The 20,901-nt window shown below is 40.5% G+C and overlaps 1 protein-coding gene and 1 long non-coding RNA gene across 5 annotated transcripts in view; one reads left to right on the top strand and one right to left on the bottom strand.

Moving 5' to 3' along the window:
• Positions 1–20,901, bottom strand: part of raph1a (Ras association (RalGDS/AF-6) and pleckstrin homology domains 1a) — a 79,212-nt gene that overhangs the window by 38,924 nt on the left and 19,387 nt on the right. For all 3 annotated transcript variants that reach the window (XM_084023816.1, XM_084023818.1, XM_084023817.1), the window contains exon 2: positions 17,027–17,091. The gene's annotated coding sequence lies outside the window, so the exon portion shown is untranslated. The remainder of the gene's footprint in view (positions 1–17,026; positions 17,092–20,901) is intronic.
• Positions 15,085–16,333, top strand: LOC311021849. 2 transcript variants are annotated; one of them, XR_014598046.1, is made up of 3 exons: positions 15,085–15,144; positions 15,270–16,037; positions 16,226–16,333. It is a non-coding gene; the product is annotated as an uncharacterized lncRNA (long non-coding RNA). The 2 variants fall into 2 exon arrangements; XR_014598047.1 differs by having other exon boundaries at positions 15,091–15,697; positions 15,872–16,037.

Raw genomic sequence — 20,901 nt, 5'->3', positions numbered from 1 at the left:
GTCTGTTTGTGACAAATTGCAACTGGTGAGAGTCATTAAAGTGTGACGAATGGACAGTCAGGAAATGACGGCAGGAATCCAACACTTAGAGTGTTACTATCCATAAAAAGTGATGCAACCCACTGGGGCATGTAACATGATTGTCAGACATTTGAAGTACTCATAGAAGCCAGGGACATAATTAGGAACTGGGCAGAGAGGGGGTTGTGGCTGGGGAGTTAGGCAGGCATAGCATCACAATATTTTTGCCATATTGTATCGATAGACACCATGTATTGACCTTTTCTTATATAAAGAATACTCAACATATCACAAAATGTTTAAGATCACAATAAGATCATATTGGGACAATATCGTATCGTGGGACCTCTGGTGAAAAACACACATGGAATGTAGAGTGCATTCAGGCTCCCAGAAGGTTAATGACCATCAGGGACCTTTTGTCTTCACAGTGTTTCATTCTGCACAACGGTTTTGCCCTGATCAGAGAATAATGTTGAACATTTTACAACCATAAAACACACAAAGACTTTATTTAAATATGTTGATTTTAACAGGGTCAATGATTCTATTTGACTCTGTTTGCAAGAAGACAGATCGGTCCAGATTGGAACCTGATTTATAACAGATGAATACGACGGAAATCAGGGGAAAGGTTATGAGAAAGTGTGTGTGTGTGTGTGTGTGTGTGTGTGCGTGTGTACTGTTAATGTACTATGAATAAGTCAACACACTTTTGGAGAGAGTGTTGCTGGGATTAATGATGGAAATAGTGATCCTTCACTCAGAGAAACACACACACACACACACACACACACACACACACACACACACACACACACACACACACACACACACACACAGTAATGATAATAAATGGCTGCTTAAGCTGGAACCAAGATCCAAGACAAAGCAGCAGTTGAATTCTTCTGTTGACAACCAGTAGCAGACCTCATGATGATGATATAATACGCTTTCAAACTATTTATCAAACTAAAACCTTCAGGGCTTGATGATTTATAAACTAAAAGTATTCAACATTTAGTGCATGGAAACTAAAAACCCTGCACGTCAACTTGATGATGTAAATAAATGTGAAAGGAAAGCCGTAATCGGACTCAAATATAGCGACCTTTTGGGCAATACGTTTATCCTCTTGCTTGTCAAAAAGATCGATACAACTCATTACATATGAAGTTGCAGCCAGGAGACGGTTAGCTTAGCTTAGCATAAAGATGAGATACAGGGGGAAAGTGCTAGCGTAGCTCTGTCCAGAGGTAAAAACACATGCCTACCTGCACAGTAAAGCCTATTTGAATAAAATTTGGTTTTAAGTTATGTTCTGCACTATATTTGTCATCACAATGAGGATTTTTGTAAACCTTTGGACAGAAACAGGCTTGTGGCAACACCATGTTTTCCGTCTTCTAAACTAAGATAGCCGAGATCTCTGGATATCAGCTTGAAATAATGTTTACATTTCCAAAAGAGCCCAGTTGCTATGACTGTATCAATACATTAATCAATCTCCTCCCCCCTCACTCCATTCATTTCTCTCCCTTCTGTGTGCTCCTCTAGTCTCTGCTCTCCTCACCTCCTCCTTTTACCTCTCCTCCAGATCTCCACCCAGGCCAGCCATCAGTATTGCCCAAGCGCAGCATGCTATTCCTGGATAGCCGTTTTGTCATTGCCCCCCCTGTCCCTCTCTGGGGAGGGAGAGCTAGCCAACACACACAAGATTAGAGAGCAGTGTCCCACAATCACATACAAACACATTGAAACACACACACACACACACACACAAACACACACACACACACACACGCTGAGGAGCGGCGCTACAATTAGATCCCTGTGGTTAGCCAGGTCTGTCATTTAGAGTGGAGGATAGGCCGAGAGTGTGTGCGTCTCTCACAGCTGCACTCTTGTACAACAATCTGCTGTTTGCACACAGGCGAAGGTTAGACGCCGGCCAACAAATGAACCTTTTTTCTTCGCGGGGCGGAATCTAAGTGAGAAGGAAATTCACGTCACGTTGCATCTGAACTCCGCTTCCTCCTCTGACAAAAAACACTTTGTGCAAATCTGCCTGCAGCCACATAAACCGGATAACTGTTATGAAATTGCAATCCATTTTTCTGTTTCGCTATTCCTACGGTTGTGCATGCCAGAGGAGATAATTAGTTACACATAATTATGTGATTGTGATTTTATTCAGAAACTGAGAAGCTGTTATATTACTAGGGTTGCACATCTCTCTGTGATAAACGATTCGATATGCATCTAGATACACAGGTTACGATTCGATTAAAAAATGATATCCTTTTATTACAGACCGTTTCGATTCAAATTGATTCCATACAGTGTAAGAACGATACGATTCGATTCTACGGTTAATATTTGTTGTAGATATTTTATAAAATAAAGAAGCCAATTCTATGAAAGTGACAGTACAATAGTTTCTTTTCAAATATGTAAAATACCACATATCCCCAAACATTGTGGCTGTATGGCACTGGCAAAAAAACAAAAAAAAAACAGAACAACAAAATCACATGTCAATGTATTTATTTTTTAGACATGGACCAAAAAAAGTCTGGCTGAATGGTTGGATGGCGGTCACAGGACAGCGTCGTGGACGCTACCTGTGCTGCGGCCGCCTCTTGTGGCGCAAGTTGAGACACAAGCGATTGACATTCAAAGCCATCCGTCTCTCACGTGCGGTCGTGGAGTGCCTGCGGTCACACGGCAGCATCGCAGCCGCCTACCTGTGCTGCGCCCGCCTCTCCACCTCCACCTCCTCCATGTTCCGTGTTGTCCCTTGTTTATCACTCATACCAGCTAGCCAGCTACGGCGTTTTGTGGGCAGCTGCAGCTCTCGCGTTGTTTTAGAGACGCTGGTGTAATGCCGCCAACCGCTTCAAAGTCTTGCGATACCCGATCCATGACTCTATAACCGATTCATCTAGGAATTGATTGATAATTCGTATCGATTGAGGAGGCTGCTACCGATGCAGCCGTATCTCTCACGTGTTGAACCGAATATCCGGTTGCATTGGTTTATCATTTACAACCCTATATATTACTTGAAATCCTCATAACAAACCGATAGCTATCAATACATTAAATCCTCCAACATCCATCCATCCATTGTCTACCGCTTATCCTGTATTCAGGGTCGCAGGGGGGCTGGAGCCGATCCCAGCTGTCATTGGGCGAAGGCAGGGTACACCCAACATAAAACATTTAAAAAAAAAAAATTCATCTGTGGCCGTGGCAGGACTGTAAAAACCTGTCCAATCAAAAAAAATATCAGGCTGGAGAAAATAATTGGACATCCTGCCTGTCAGTCTGCTTACTTTCTGATTGTGCACTCTGCCGATCTCGAGCACTCGTTTGGCGTTCTTGGGGAGCAGCTTTGAACAGAGGTCTCAACCAAGGGGGCGGGACTTCGGTGATGCATTCAAAGTCAAAGTCTGTGTTTTTTCCACATGACCTACTCTGCCTTTAATCAGTGATAAGTTCAATTTTCATACCAAAAGTGTGAACGTTTAAAGCTGTACTAATCAACCCACAGCCCACATACCTATAAATAAATACGTACAGATCAAAAAAAGGGATGCATACACTCAGTAAATTGGATTAAAGTGGTTGCTGTTCAGCTGCGTATCAGATAGCAGTTGAACGCACCACCAGGAAGTGTCTCAAAAGCAGCAGTCTGTCAAACAAAGCTGATACAGCAAGTCGTCGTGATGGGCTATAAGAGCTGCGTATGTATGTCCAAAGTAAACAGTAATTACTTTGCTGCTGCAGCCACACTCCTCCTGTCTGTCACACTGAAACCATGCAATCATACTCCCATCCTTCATTCCTGCAACTTCTCTTCTTCTCTCCCTTCTTCCTCCTCTATAACTGTTTTCTTCCCTCCCACTTTCTCTCCTTCCTTAGTCACCCTTCACCCTCCTCTCCTTTACTTTACCTCACCTCGCCTCCGCTTTAATCAGAGAGAGTGAGACAACAAATACAAAAATGTATTACCGCAGTTTCTTTACCTCCTGAAGCAATGACAGAGTAGCAACTCGAGAGGAGAGAAGAAGAAAAAGGAGAAGATAGGAGATGGAAGGTGGAAAGGAGAGGTCGGGAAAAGAGAAGAGATTAGAGAAGGCAAGAGAACAGCAGAAGAAAGGAGACAATGAGACAAGATGAAAAGAGAAGAAACAAGAAGAGATGGAGGAGAGAAGAAAAGAAGAAAGGAGAGAAGATGGAAAATGAAGACAAGAAGAAAAGAAGGGAGGAGAGGAGACAGGAGGAGAGGAGATAGAAGAGAATAGAAGACCAAATGGAGAGGTGACAAGAGGAAAGGAAAAGAGAAGAGACAAGACGAGAGGAGATAAGAGGAGATACAAAAGATGAGACAAAAAAACAGTAGTCAACTCTTGACTCCACCAATACACAATACGCAATACACTCCATCTGCACTGGGCAGCTCCCAGTTTCCCACAGCGCATCACGGAGCCTCAACTGGTCCACTGCCACAACAAAACAGAAAAGGCTTTAAAGTCCCTTCATTGAATGTGACCCGTTCCCACGGCTCTATATCAGGACATCACACACACGCTACAACACAAACACACACACACGCTACACACACTCGCTCGCACACACACACACACACACACACACACACACACACACACACACACACACACACACACACACACACACACACACACACACACACACACACACACACAGAGAATGGTATTTTAAGGGTTGTTGGGTTTTTGTGAAGCAAGCTATAAATCAGAACTGGAGAAAAAAGAAGCAATGAGTGAATCCAGACAGTAAGACGGACCATTTATCTCTCTTTCTCTGTCAACACACACACACACACACACACACAAGAGGACACAAGTGGGTAGAGCCAAGTATAACAGAATGCTCAACAACATTTTTAGACGACCATAATGTTACAAATTAACTTTCATTAACTGAAAACAAAGTCTTAAGACGATAACACCCTCCAGACCAGACAAAGCCATGGTAGTGGCCTGTCAATCACAGGCATAAACTGCTTGATCATGTATTTTACTCTAAATGGGACCATTATTTACCAAATAGGCACCATGCTGTATTGAAGGTGGTTTGAAACCAAGTGGCAACCCCCAGTGCTGAGAAATGAAGTGCCAAAAGCTGCAGTTCCTCAAATGGCCACTTGAGGCTGGCTCCAAAGTGTATTTCAACCTGCAATATCTGCATTTCCTATTATCTGTTCCGATAATAGGTAAGGTAAGGTGGTAAGACTCCGCGCCTGGTGCTGAAAAGTTGAGAATATTTGAATTTTTATGTACCTTGAAAAACTGTGAAAAAAAGTGTGAGGGAGGAGTGAACGCCAGGGACACAACACAATCAGATCTTACAATCAGGGAAGTCGCCACCTGCTGGATATCAAGAATATAAAGGATATAAAGAAAATCCCATATAGTCTTAAGAGATCAAACAGAGTAAATGTTATAAATAACAGTGTTAAATTGATGCTATTCACACTCAACTAGATGCAGTAAATAAACTATGCACAGTGTGTGTGTGTGTGTGTGTGTGTGTGTGTCTCGCCAGGGTACATAATTAACCAGCGAATTCACACTGTGACACCAATGACAGGAGTGTGTGTGTGTGTGTGAGGGGTCGGGACGCTGTGGTGCAAAAGCCTTTCAATGTTAAGATTCCTCTCCTGTCGTCACTGATGTCCTGGCGTTGCTGAATCAAAAATAGAGGGAAAAAATAGACAGATCTCTACGATAGCATGTCGTATTTGTACAGAAACCAAACGAAACTATGTGTAGAAATGTATGTGCTTAACAGACCAGAGACTCTCTATGGTATAAACAAGGTCGCTGCCGTATTTATGTCTAGATGACCTTATTTGGAGTGTTGATGGAGCAGTTACAATGTTGGCATCCACCAATCAATCCTAAATCCAGAAAAGAAGCATTGTTAAAACAGGTTGCTTATTGTCTTACAGACAGACCTAACTAATCATGACTTCTGATTTTTTGCAGCCGACATGCGGCTCGCTAGATGGTGAAATTCAATGAATTCAGAATGGCATCTGGGACTTCCACAACATGTACAAAGCAGCAATAGTGGTCATTTCAGACAGACTGATGAAACCGTGTTGGTGTCTACACGGAGGTCTTTCAGTGGCTGCTTCAGTGTGTGAAGGAGAGAAACCGCAAGTCCTTCCTTCCTGCTGCTGTCAGGCTGCAGAATAAACACTGCTCCCAGTAGACTGCACGTACAAAAGACTCATGATTCACTCATTCCATCATCGACTCACGTGCAATAACAATATCAATGTCTGGTGGACATTGATATTCGTATGTGCAATACCTTTTATACACATTATTACACAATAATGAGTCTGTTCATGATTTTATATATATATATATATATATATATATATATATATACTATAAATAAATAAATGTATTATTTATTCAAATCTTTGCTCTGTCTCTTGCTTTTGCACTGCTTTAATACTGTAAATGTCCCACTCTGGGACTAATATTATATTATATTATCGCTTATCTTATCGCGTTAACAATAGTGACAGTAGCTGTGTTAGCCGAGTATTAGCAAAGCCGAAACAACTGTCCATTGTAGCATCTATTTCAGCCATTAGCCCGTACGGACAGCGATCCAAAAAGTGCAAGGAGATAAGTAGCACAGTTTCGTAATGCACAGCAGTGGACCAGCCGCACGTCTGAGCCATATCTGAGCCTCAACAATATTCACAGCTTTCAGTTTTCCTTTCTTTAACATTATTAAAGTAGCAAGGCAAGCGACTTGTATTGTTTTCTTAAAGCAGATGTTTGCACTTTTAAATGTTTAAATTATGTAATTTTGCACTTTCTACTGAGATTTCTTTCTCTAAAATATTTGAGTTGTAAAACCAGTACATAAACAGTTTATATTTTTTTACTTTATTTGATATTAGTTCTATCTCAATATGCCAGGTCCTATGTGACCCACTTTTTTTACTTTTTCTGTCTGTTATGTACCTCTTTAAACTCTTTAGACGTTTGCTGTCCTATCAAAGTCATTTGTGATTGAATTCACAGCTTTTATTTCATTATTTTAATATGTTACAAGGAAGGCTAACTTGAGTTGCTTCGTTAAGTCAGATACATTTTTGCACATTTAAATGTTTCCATTATGTTGTTCTACTTTTTGTTAATAAACTTTACTAAAGTTAAATAATAAACCCTCTGGTCTCTTCAGGCTTCAGTCATTATAGTATTCAAACTGGCAGCATTGTCAAATGTTATAGCCTTCATCGAAATCAAACATGTCACGCCCAGCCCTACGGACAAGGATTGTTCTTTTATCATACAAACTATTAATATTGCAAATAAAACCATTTTGTAAAAATTACTTTGCAGTCCAGCAGATGGTGCTAAGCTTTTTCCTGTGCAGCTGGATTGACAGGAAGAAAGGAGTGTTGGTCAGTGATGAATCGAATGAAAACTGCATCTTATTAGACAAAACAGATGTTGACAAACTGAAGAATTTGCTTTTTGAAAAAGGTTTTATTGTGATATCTTAGGACTTCTGGTGATCCCCACCCCTAGAAATGATGGGTTATCTTTTCAGTAAATTTTAGTTATTGGTATCGGCTGAAAATAAAAATCTCACATCACATCTATTTGAATAGTTCTGTTTTCAGCCCGAGAGCCGATCACAGTGGATGACAGCGTGCGTCAGGATTACACTTGTTTCTAGAGAATTTCTGTCACTCTATCACTCTCTGATTAGTTAGTTGACTTTAAAAAAATAAGTGTAAATAAGCAAAAATATACGACACCAACAGCGTGCTTTTTATTCAGACGAAGTCATTCATGTTTGTTGTTTAAATGTAATTCAAACGTTCCCATGGTAATTCATGACCTATTTCATAACTAAGCATAACTGTTTGTATCACACAGGGAGAGGGGAGGGGAGGCAGAGGAAGCAGAGGATGAGGAGCCTGCTGATCCAGCAGCAATGATATCACTTCCCCTGAGAGCAGCAGGGGGGATTACATCATTTCCTTTTCGTTTCTCTGCCTCATATCGACATCTCCCTCCGTCGCTCAATACAAGGAAGGGAGATTAATACAGGGAGTGGGAGGTGGAGGCAAACTGTGTGCTGCTCTTATTTTACACTGCTCACACACACTGTGTTGTTCTTTACTCCAAATACTTCACATTACTATATATAACCTGCCCTGCTGTATTCGGAATCCTCTGTCTTTGCCTTTTCTCTTCAAGAAACACACAGGGCAGGGCCACGGAGGTACTTCTCCCCGGACCTTTATTGTGTTCTCCATTTCCATCTCCATGAAGGTATGTTCATGTCTGTAGCTCTTTATGGTGCACGGCCAAAAGCTAATGGCACTGTGTGAGTCAAAAGCACAACAAAAGAGATGCACACACACCACACACGTATGTATGCATGTGATGTGGCCCAAATTACGCCCCATTGTGTGTGTGTGTGTGTGTGTGTGTGTGTGCATTTGAACCCCAAGGCTAGTCCCAGCAAATCCCAGGGGTACTCAGCTGCCGCCATGTAACGTGACACACACACACACACACACACACACACACACACACACACACACACACACACACACACACACACACACACACACACACACACACACACACACACACACACACACACACAGTCGTGTTCCAGATTTAGGGACTGAACAAATGAGTTCTATTTTTGCACCAAAAGAAACAAACAAGAGGCAGCAGGAAGTTGGTTCTACTGTAATTGAATGGATTTACCATGGATGTATAAAAGCTGAACATGGTCTGCAGAGTTGCTCAATTTGCTCCTATGGCCCAAAATACTTCACCCATACACAAGCAGGCTGGATGTTGAGGCGTATGTTGCAGATCTATATGTGTTCAGTCCCACATGATGGATGGAAAGTGAAGGCACGACTCTTCTACCTTCGCCACACCAGGGCCAGAAATATCTGGCCTGAGGGTGGTAGGGCTTATGTTAAGCTGTCACCAGAATCAAAAGGGTTTATTTCATGGCTAGCAGGAAATGTTAAGAGATTTACATTACATTTGCCCTTATTTTGTTTGCCCTAAAGGCCTGGTCACATGAACATTTAAGAACAGCATATTTTCCAGCTAAACCAGTTGATTTCAATTAAATGGCCACAGTCAGTAGATTTGTTCCCAGCAGCAAAGTAAATCCGCTCCAAATTTTCATCTTTGGTGAACTTTGAAATACAATTTTGCACCATGAACAAATACCAAACTGACTTGACGCTGCTGACCTTGAGGGAGCAGAGATCCAGCTGTGTTACACCGCCAGATTTGTATTTAACCTCTTCTGTCAGAGTATAACTATTCTACAAAAGAGAGCTTATATTTGCTTGCAAACAAATAAGAAACATGAATCGATGGTGCAAATGCATTTCTTGAATAATATGTGTAAATGTATTGCCTCATTAGCATTCAAGCTAAAAGTGTTGCTAACTGTTGCCAAGCTAGCTAGCTTTTTGAAATGATGTTCCTGGGTTGAAAGTGGGTTAGCGGTTAGCTCGCCAGCTGCAGTCGTTCATCAACCAGCCCTGCAAGTAGTCAAAACATCACCAAGCCTCGGGCACGGCTTATTTTGAGACGACGAGTGGATGAACTTTGCTGCGATTTTTTTCCTGGTGCGACCGTGAATGCCCTCCTCAGCTTCAGTCACATTCAATTCTATCATGATTAGACATTACTTGATATATTTTTACCTTGCTATATGTTGCCAAACCTATAGAGCTCCTTATAAGGAACACAAGAACATTACCCACTCCTTCCCAAATACCCACAAGCACACACTGTGTTTATATTTATATCTATATGCTTTGATATGATCATCACTGCACGGGCGGTGCAGCTGTGTGTGTGTGTGTGTGTGTGTGTGTGTGTGTGTGCAGCTAAACTTACTACGAAACAGAATGATAACAGGGCAGCATCCCACCAATACCCGCACGCACATGCGCGCACACACACACACACACACACACACACACACACACACACACACACACACACACACACACACACACACACACACACACACACACACACACACCCTTTAAGTTTCTGAACAAGCTGTCCAATCTTTACAGAACAAACAACATTCCCAACTAAGTGTTTCCAAACATTCTCCAAACATTCAGATATGCCTTCATTAGTGGTCCCTTATTAGCTTAAACATGCTACATCAGAGTTGTAACTTTCACACGCTGCCTTCGGTTGAAATAAATAAACAAATGTGGAATACTGTTGAGCTGAATGTTAATTAATGACTTCGGAAATAGTAATAAGATGCCGGATGTTTAAAGGCACAATGTGTAGGATTTTTGACAGAAACAATGTATAGATTCAATACAAAAGTTATCCCTCTCCCTCCCACCTGAATGATCACTTATGACCCGCCAGAAGTATGTGGTGGTGTCTGGTTCTGCAGAGACCCCGCCCTCTGCCTGTATTTTCTTATTTTGCGGGATGTTTGTGGGCGTCGACCTCTATGAAAACACAGCAACCAGCGCCACATTTTAAGTACAGATCCAAGAGGAATCTATGAAAGTGGCGAAACGTGTTCCAAAACGAGAGTGAATCCTGGGTTGGCTTTCACCCGTTGGTGAATTTTGTGTTTACAAACCACAACCGACAAATCTTACTCATTCTGCCTTTAGATGTTAAGCATCGTGTTAGAGCAGGGCTTCCAAGTCAACTACTTTTTCTTCACTTTGATAAACTGTTTTTGTTCAATATAAAGTCAAATGCACATGTATAGTTTTACATTACGTGTGTGGATAGCACATGGATATATATATATATATATATATATATACATATATATATATATATACACACATACAATTTAGTGGCTGCTTTTTTTTATCTGTCCTATTTTCAATTCATCAACTAAGAGATGAACAAAATGGCTCTTTAAAGAAATCTTGGATTCACCTTCTCAGTTATTTTATACAAGTAAATGCAGGTCCGTGCTACTGTTGCAATTTTTAATGATGCTTGTTTCACTTTGAAATAAAACTCTTTCTGCAAAATTATCTAAATAGCATTAATGGCATAATCTTTCCCCTAGGTGGCAGATTTAATTTGGATGATTTAATTTTGATTTAACACAGCTAAAATGGCTTTTAACCATTATATTAATGTCTCTTATACAAGTCGGCAAACGCTGACTGGCAAGCATGAGTTTACAATACTAAATGTTAAGCTGTTCTTAGTTTTAGGAGACAGCAAAGAAAAAATTCAAAACATGAAAAAGATATCATGTCACTTTCCACTATTTATACCAAACCCCTTCGGGCTGTTAAACAGAATAACATGACTTCTGTCTTAAATATCCAGGAATTAGTTTGGGATGCCCACAGATTTATATTTCTGGCTCTCAACAGTTGGCTGTGGTTAAACGTTGGAGCCTCTCGCCACAGAGACATTTCGTTTTCCACAGATCTCAACAAGGAAAGAACGCAATCACAAACAACACAGAAAAAGGCCCTACACGGACATTTATTTTGGAAATTACTTTCTAACCATCAGCTGTTTTTTGTTATTTGTATTGACTTAAAGAGAATAAGTGACATACAGGACATTAACAGAAAAATGTACCATACTTTGGGTATGCCTCAACTGTGAACGCTGGGATTATGACAAATGTAACACATTAGGTCTGAAACAGATGTCAGCTAAAACTCTTCCAGACCCCAAAGTCAGTTTAAATAACATTACAGCCAAGACCTGACACAGTACGGCTCAAAAAGTGGTCTGCAAGTCCTGGAAACAGGAAGAGCAGTCCTAACATTTTGGAAACATAACCAATTTCACTATATGGCCAAATGTATTTGTTTTATTATACCCACTTCACATGATTGTAGAACATCTCATTCCAAAACCACTAGCATTATCTGCTGCTATAATGGGGTCTAGTCAGCTGGTTTCAGGATTTCCACCAGACTTTGGAAGCTGCAGGCAGCAGGAATTCATGTACAAGGACACAAGCAAGGCCGGCTGCTACTGACAAAGTCTGTGTTCCACTTCATCTCAAAGCAGCTGGATGGGGTTGAGGTCGCGGCTCTGTGCAGGCCAGTCAAGTTTTTCCACACCAAACTGGGAAAACCATTTTTTTTAACGGAGCTTGGCGGCATTGTGATGTTCCCCAAACAGTTGGGAAACAATAGTAACAGTACAGCATCGGGTCCGATACTGTACTCATGTACTCAAACTTGTACTCATTAAACTACTCAGGCTGTGATACCACGTTAACCTCTCATCAGTTAAGCCTAATAAACTGCATAAGTTGTCAGTTTGATGTATGATGTAATGTTAGCAAGTGTACAGTCGAAAAAAGAATGTGTAACAGTGAGGGAAGGAAACAGTAACATTACAGCGTGAATGTGGCAGTGCATTGTGAGTACAGTTTATTTGTCAGTGAATAACTGCTACTACTCCTTAAGACCAATGAGGAGACACAAGCTAAGTCCCTGTGTTGTTTCCAGCTGATAATGAAAGTGAAGGGTTAGCCCTGAAGTTAGCAACAACTCTGGCTGCTCCGGTTCAGGAACACTTAAGGTGGACTATACTTTAAGGTGGATCACCACTTTTCTCCTTTTAGTGATAAGGTGCTCCTCTGAGTCTCTTAGATTTTTATCTTTAATATTTATTTTAACTGTGTAACTGAAAGTACTGTTAAACTTCTGCAAACTCTGCTCTGCTTGTATTACCCAAAGTAGGGCTGTCAAAATTGGCAAAAAATGTATGTTGGCTCTAACCCCCGACCTAAAAAAAAAAAAAATCAGTTCAAACTATTCAAATCTATTTTGGGCATTATGTCCATGACAATGTGTCCTAACTGGCCGGGAGCATTGCAACATTGTACAACGCGCCCGTTTTGACCTGACAAATGGATAAAGAACTGCTGATTCGTGAAGTTGAAATGAGAAGTTATGTAAATAATACCTCCGCATTTAACTATAAAAACCTAAATAAGGGAGATCACCAGAGAGCTGAAGGTTTCCTCCTTGCTGTTAAAAAAGTTAGTTTTCTCTGTAAAAAGTACAAATGTCAGAAAATAGTAACATTTTGAATATTCATTTTAATATTTTTTTATTACCATTTTGATATATATTCAAATTTAACATATTCCATGAAAGCTTTAATGTCGAAAAACAGAGACAAATATTCCACGTGACTAGGGGTGAAAAAAAGTTGATTGTGGTGAATTTTCATTATCAGGATAATCGTAAATAGGCCTATCATCACAAGTGATTTGAAAAAGCTGTCTTGCTCGCTATAACATTAGAGAAATCAAAAATAGAGCCCAACTTTAAAAAATACAGGACACAACAATACATTTTTGTGAACATATTTGGTAATATAATATATTTGGTTGTTTTTCAATGAAATGTTCACACAAAAAAGGATTTGTGTCTTACCCGCAGTAAAAACATTTGTTCTTTCCTAAATGTGAAGTAATTCCAGTACGTGTTGACGCCATTTTAAGTGTGAGTGTTAAGAGTGTTAAGCATGTTGTGATGATCATCGGGTTAATATTGTGAATCCCACACTGTTAGAAATTACCAGCATTTCACAATAATTAACAGTATTATTTTACAGTAACTTGTTGTAATTTAGTTCCCCTGTAATATCCCAATGAATACCTGTAAAAACTACAGTATCTTTGGATTTTACAGCATCTAACTCTAATGTTACAGTAAAATCCTGCAATCAAAAAACCCCTGTTATATCACAACAATATTTGTAATATCACAGCAACACAGTAAAAAAATGCAAGGATTTCACAGCATTCAACAGTGAAATACTGTATTGAACTATCCTGGGAAGTCACATGACATAACCGAACTTGGTTTGAACTGAAGACGCGGCGGTTTCCCTCTTCTCATCCCGGCTGAATGGAGAAGGTGAGCAGCATGCATAACTCTGTTTGCAGCACTTACACCCATGTTATTTAATATGATGATAATATTTACTTTCACATGAACGTTATTCGCATGACACAGTTCATATTTTGTTAGCAAGTGCCCGAAATTGTTGAACGTTATCTCACAGCATTTGCTAATAGCAGTAGTAATAATACTAGCTAGCAAACGGCTGCTAGCACGATTAGCAACGATTTGCTACGTGAGATAAGAACAATAAGACGAGAGAGAAATAAGAAGGAAAACGAACGGGAAAGGAAGTGAAGAAGTTCGTGTTTAATGTCGCTACGTGTACTTTTCAGTGTGTTATATGGTTAGACCATGTAGCCCAGGTTTGATTTGAAGCCGAACTGGTCCGTAGCGGGCCGTTGTTTCCACTCGGATGTCTTTTCGTTCCGGACTGTTACTGGTACTGTTGTCGTCATGTTCGCTCGCGGGGCTGGTCTGTTCTGGGTTAGCGTGTGCGGGGGTACATGGAAGTGTTTTGCTGCATATTAGCGTAACGTCGCCGTCACTATTCTCCTCTCATGAGTGGTCTTTCCGCACCGAGACAGTGGGTTACCCGTGTTAGCCGAAGCTAACAATACACCCGCATCCTCCAGTTCAGCTTCATATCAAACCGGGGCTACGTGGCCGAACATAACGCACTGTAGAGTACACGTAGCGACATTAAGCACGAACTTTTTCACTTACTTTCGCGTTCGTTTTTGACTCCAGAGCAAAAGCGGTTTTGCCGAACGACAGCCGATCTAAGCTGGCTAATGACTAGCTAGTCTATGGGGAATATAGCGGCTCCCTGCATCGTTAGAGATATTCCACATAGACCAGCTGCTCGCCATGCATGGATAGGCTACTATTCTGCAAAAACGCTTTTGCTCTTGGTCAAGTTTCAGCTAGGGATAATATTGCCTTACACAGGTGATGTAACTCCAAAAATGTCCATTACATTTATGTACAGATCATGTTTTTTACAACATACTCATGATCATAATCTGCATTCAAACTGAAATTCATATTGTTGGTTGCCTTTGTGTAATTTCTCCTTTTTCTTTTTTCCAGGTCAGCAGATGGCCAGGCTAACCATCCTGTTCAGTGTCAGGCTATCAGGTAAATAGATCAGGTAGGTGACGAGTTAAAATGCACCACAATGTTCCACTGTAAATTGGTTGGATGTGAGCATGTGTATGAGAATGTGTATAACTTCGTTCAGCACACAAAACAGCATACTAATGCCCCCTATTATTACTAGTGTGGGGTGCCTGACTGCTACAGAAAACACACAGGACTGCAAATTCATGTTTAGGAAGCAGAGGTCCTACCTGCAGGCTGCTGGGCCTATACCACCAGCTCTACCAACCTGACCCATCAGCTCTACCAGCTGACCCATCAGCTCTACCACCTGACCCATCAGCTCTACCACCTGACCCATCAGCTCTACCACCTGAGGCATCCTTGAAATGTAAAGATTTTTTATTCAAATATTTAAAATGTAAAATGAGTGATTACATTAGACGCCATTTATTACCTTGTATGATTTACTACCTCTGACCAATGAACAATATTTATCCTTTAATGTTAAATCCATGCTATTGTGTGTTACTATGTTACAGCCATGTGCCACTGCTGTGGACATCAGTACTCCAGAATGCCCCAGCACCTCCTGCTTGATCATTCAAGGTAATGTTACTTGGATCTAGTATCAACATTTCTAACTCAGTATTTTGTTTTGATTCTAGAAATCTACATCACCACAATAAATAATGATAACAAATTACATTTGTATAGCCCTTTGTATCTGAAGCAGATCTCAAAGTGCTCATAACACATGATGTTGTATCTATTCATTTTCAGGTGACATGATGAAGCCCTCTGGATGGCTGATATCCATCGAGGGACATGTCGTGATGGGCCCACACCCTTTGTTTTTACACGGAGTAGCTGCTTTCTTCAGCAGCTATTCAGTCTTCAACCTCGAGTATCCTGCTGCTGGATCGGCGACGCTGGAGTTCATTCAAAGGTATTGTATAAAGATCTCTTTTAACCTTGTAATTCACATTATAGTACAGGCTTCCAACTCAATGATTATCTTGAGTTCTAAATTGCTGACAATGGAGGTACCTGAGGCTAGCCTGGTGAGACCATCCTGATCTCGCGAACTCATCCATAAATCTATTTAAAACTGAAACTATCTTTGCTTATTAACAGGTGCTTCCTGGGCATCAATCCTGGAAGAGGCTCAAAGACCAAGAAGCGGACAACAATGAACCCTCATGCAAACGCCCTTTTGAGGAAACCTATTGACTTTGAGTGGCCATCATACTGAGACAGGTAGTTCACTCGCAAGTTTCTGCACAATTTATCTGCATTTTAAGATTGCTTTGGAAAGTTTGACTAGGAAGTTGAATTTCTTGTATTCTTGAATTTCTTGACATTTGCTGTATGTTGAAAAATATTTATTTGTTAATAAATATGCCATTGGGCTAACATTGACTTTACCTCAGAGTTGTTTGTTCTTTTACAACAATGCATTGTAATATCACAAGACTGAAATCACAGTAAATTGCTGTAATCCTTACCGTGAAAGTCATGCAAAATTTATCCAATAATTTATTGTGAATTCACAGTAAAAGTACAGGGCCTTGTTGTAATGATGTACAGCAAAAGGTTGTAATTCCCCAGTAATGTACTGTAATATCACAGTAATTGCGTTGCAATAGAAGCTGTAAAGTTACAGTATACAGTTGTGCTTTTACAACAATGCATTGTAATATCACAATACTGAAATCACAGTAAATTGCTGTGACTTAATTTACAATATATTGTTGTAATCCTTACTGTGAAAGTCATGCAAAATTTATCCAATAATTTATTGTGAATTCACAGCGTAAAATTTTGCAGTGCAGTTATTTCGGCCACATTAATGGTGACATAAAATGTTCATATCCTCCCATGTCTACATGTGAGAGTGGTGTATGAAATGTTAAGTGTGGTTCTAATGCTGTTTACCTTTGATCTGCTTACAGTGCTCAGTCCAGCTCCAACACAGCACACAGTGGAGGAATTCAATCACCCTGCAGAGACAGAACGAGAGAGAATTATTATCATAACACGACCCACACTTCACATCTGGCTTTGTTTTTGCTGATGCCTTAATATTTGGGTGTTGGATAGCCACAGTTTTTAAGGAAATATGCATGTTTGTGGTTTCACAGATCAGATTGGACACACACACACACACACACACACACACACACACACACACACACACACACACACACACACACACACACACACACACACACACACACACACACACACACACACACACACACACACACACACACACACACACACACACACACCAGCTGTCTACACAACAAATACACTGTCTGCAGGTGGCATTAGTGTGTGTGTCTCTGTCCTGCTGAGCGGGCTGGATGTGTGTGACCTAAAAATAACTGACAGGCAGCAGCATTTAAATACGTTGCCCGTAGTCTCTCTCTCCCTCTTTCCCCATGTGTCTCCGTCCCTCTCGGCATTCTCTCCCTTTCTCTCCATTTTCCACACTCATTTCCCTTCTCTTGATCCGCGGTTGCTGATTCAGCTGAAATTGGTCATGGCTCATTACATGAAAACGTCACCTGGTCAGATTCGATCAGGCTGTGGTCATGTCTGACCTTTATTGAGAATTTATGCAAAAACACAGCGAGCCAGTGAAGTGTGACTGTAAAAGTTAAATGTATGCGAGTTGCCGTGTGTTCATCTGTCACATGGATGCATGCATGAATGTGTGTATGTGTGTCCTCCTTTCACAAATTAACCAGGTCACAGAAATACAGAAAGAATGTCAACATGTCACATGCTCAGAGGAAAATCACACTCCAATCTTTGCTTGCATAAGGTCATTAGCAGCTCTCATATGATCAGAAGCTGATGGCTGAAACAACAACGCCGTTGTTGGGACAAACACACACTTATCTGCTCTCTACCAGCATACCGCTCATGTGTAGCACATCAATGTTATTTAGGGACTTCCATCTAACACCATCTAAACCAGTCCGGGGATTCAAACCAGCAACTGTCCCACGACGAGCAGACATTTCCCAAACTGGACAGCTGACTGCAAGGTGTATTCCTGTTTTATAAACAATGGTGCCGTTTATATTTATTTTTTTTGCCAGCAAATTTCCTAAAAAAGACCTGATATAGCTCATAGCCCTGTGCCACTGTCGTGCAAAAACTAACCCATAATAAAAGTGCTCACTTGATGGGTTTTGGTAATGAAAAATAACTTACATGGATATGAAGAATGATAAGTCCATAGATATTAAAGCCAAAGGATTGAAGACAGGGGTGGGGCGAGACGTTATTACTAAATAGCAACTTTGAACAGAAGTGGACACAATAAAATATAATCAGTTCATATCAGAATCGGATGAGATATTGTAATGAATGAATGGACTGTAAAATTCTCCCTAATACCAGGAAGACACAAAGTTCCCATGACAACTACAAATTAATAATAAACCTAGAGCATCCACAAGAGTCCACAAGATTACAGTGAAAATACCAGTATTCATACTTCATTGTAAAAATGAAAAAAGTAAAAGACCTCAAATAAGGTAAAAATGTAACAGTATCAAAATAAGTGAAATGTAAGAAAGTGCTCCTCTTGTTCACACATCTGGCAACATGCTGGATGTAAAAATATCAGTGAAACTGCTATGGAGCTGTGGACGGAGGGGTTGCTACAGCAACCGTCTTTAAATGAAACCAAATGATGCAAGCGGAACAATTTGCTCTTCCCAAGATCCTGTTGTCCTTAATGTGTCCTCCCTTAATGTGGCAACTGATGTGGTTGTGACATGATGTGTCATTTAAAATAGTTCCTCATCCAGCTGGATTGCAACAGATTACTTCACGAGGAAGTATTAGGAAGAATTAGCCAATAACGCGGTTTCAAAACAGCTCATGGTTGACCATCTGCACTCTATAAATCTGAAGGAACTGGTGTGCTGAATGTCTTTGATTGTGGGTAAATCCTAATGGTTTAGGACTAAAACAAGTTCCCCAAAATATTTTTAGATCATCTTTCCTGCAAAACATCATTTCTTTTGGCGCGTTAGTTTGGAATTGTTCATTGTCTTTTGTCATCCAGCATTTAGAGTCAACAGCTGGATCATTTCACCACTCTGGCCTTCACACCTTCACTGTGCACGGCGATAGCTTTCAGCCAATTTCAGCCGGGTAATTCCCTCTATAAGAGAACTGCATGGGGCAGATCATGCTGCAGTAAAAAGGGAGGTTTTCTAAAGGGAATCTTGTACTGAGAAACGCTAACACTTTTGTCTACAGGGACCACCAAAATTAAAGAAAAAGCTCCTCATTGGGACTGTTCAACAATGCTTGCCAGGCCACCAATCGAATTACAGAAGTATGCACCTGATTTTGATTTGGTTTTCTTATCTTGGTAAATATCATTTTTACTTTTGAAGTCATCTTCTCCCGGTGAACACTAAATATGTTTGTTAAGGCTTTGTGATACTGAAGCTCTGGTTCTCCTTCCAGGCCAATGTATGACTCCTCTGTTGCCCAACAGGCTGCATTAAAGGGTATTATGAAACAACATGGCCTGCCAAAACAGAGGCTTTAAAATCCCAGATTGAAAACTAAAACGTGTAATTTAAGGGGGCTGCTCAGTTAATAGTGTGTATAATGCCATGATTACAGTTTCCCCGACAAATTACCTGAATAATTGGCAAACTGGGAAACATTTAATTGAAACAATAAAAGGCATTGTTGCAGCATTTCTAATGCATTGCTTCATCATTCTGATTCCTCAAAGCATGAATTTGAAAGTTCAGTGCTGCTCTGCGGCATCTTATCATGTGACTACAACATGTCAGTAAGAAGTCAACAAAGTTTCAGACAAGGCTCAAACAATGTTGTTATTGTCTGGATACTTAGGGTTGTAGATACAGGCAATGTCCAGAGACATTATGTGGTAAAAAGTGCATAGATGCAGCACAGGAAAACGGAAGCCGATACTTCAGAGGATGGTAGTTAACTCCAACCAGAAGTTTGCCCTTTTAAAACTTCTTATGGCACTGCAAGTAAATGTCAGCGTACTCATTGTGACTCCAAATATAATCATCTATTGCAGACTACATCCAAGAAAGGAGGCTTTGAAAATCAGACCAAAACAGACTCGACCTGTGAGCTCCTCATAACACTGAATGAAGTAAAGTAGGAGTAATAAGCCTGGATATGTTTGGTTGGACATCACAATGCATCAATTTCAATATTGCAATTGCATCAAAACATATAAATTAACTGGGAATTTGTGAAGAAAAGGTTACTGTTCTCAAAGAAAGCAGAAAATGTGTTTAATACTGAAACTGAATGTGTGAGTGCAAGTTGTGAGACTGGGGCCGTCCACTAAACACCACATAACTGGGAAACATGAGCTCATTTGAGCCTGGAGGATATGGTGTGTGTGTGTGTGTGTGTGTGTGTGTGTGTGTGTGTGTGTGTGTGTGTGTGTGTGTACGAGGGCTTGCATCGCTATTTTAGTGAATACCGATATCAGTTTCAAAGAGCCATAGTGAGAAGTTTTCTGGATTTTGATGACATTTGAGGTGTCCTCACTTCAAAAGGGACTGTTTGAAGGTGTTTGGTTTTGAGATCAAGGTTAAAAAAAAAAATAAGATATAGGATTGGCTTAAGATACAGTGAAGCTTTAATATAACACTCCTCCAATGCTAACAAAAAAACTGATAGATACTGGTTAGGTCTTGGGGATGGGGAATGAAGCACAGATCCTGGTCTTTTCTGCAGTCTCCCCTCCAGGCTGTGATCAGACTCAACCTTGACTCTAACTT

This window comes from Eutrigla gurnardus (genome assembly GCF_963514095.1).
Source record: "Eutrigla gurnardus genome assembly, chromosome: 12".
In the NCBI taxonomy this organism is placed as follows: Eukaryota; Metazoa; Chordata; class Actinopteri; order Perciformes; family Triglidae; genus Eutrigla; species Eutrigla gurnardus.
Note: the sequence above shows the minus strand (reverse complement) of the source record. Positions and strands in the feature narration are given on the sequence as shown.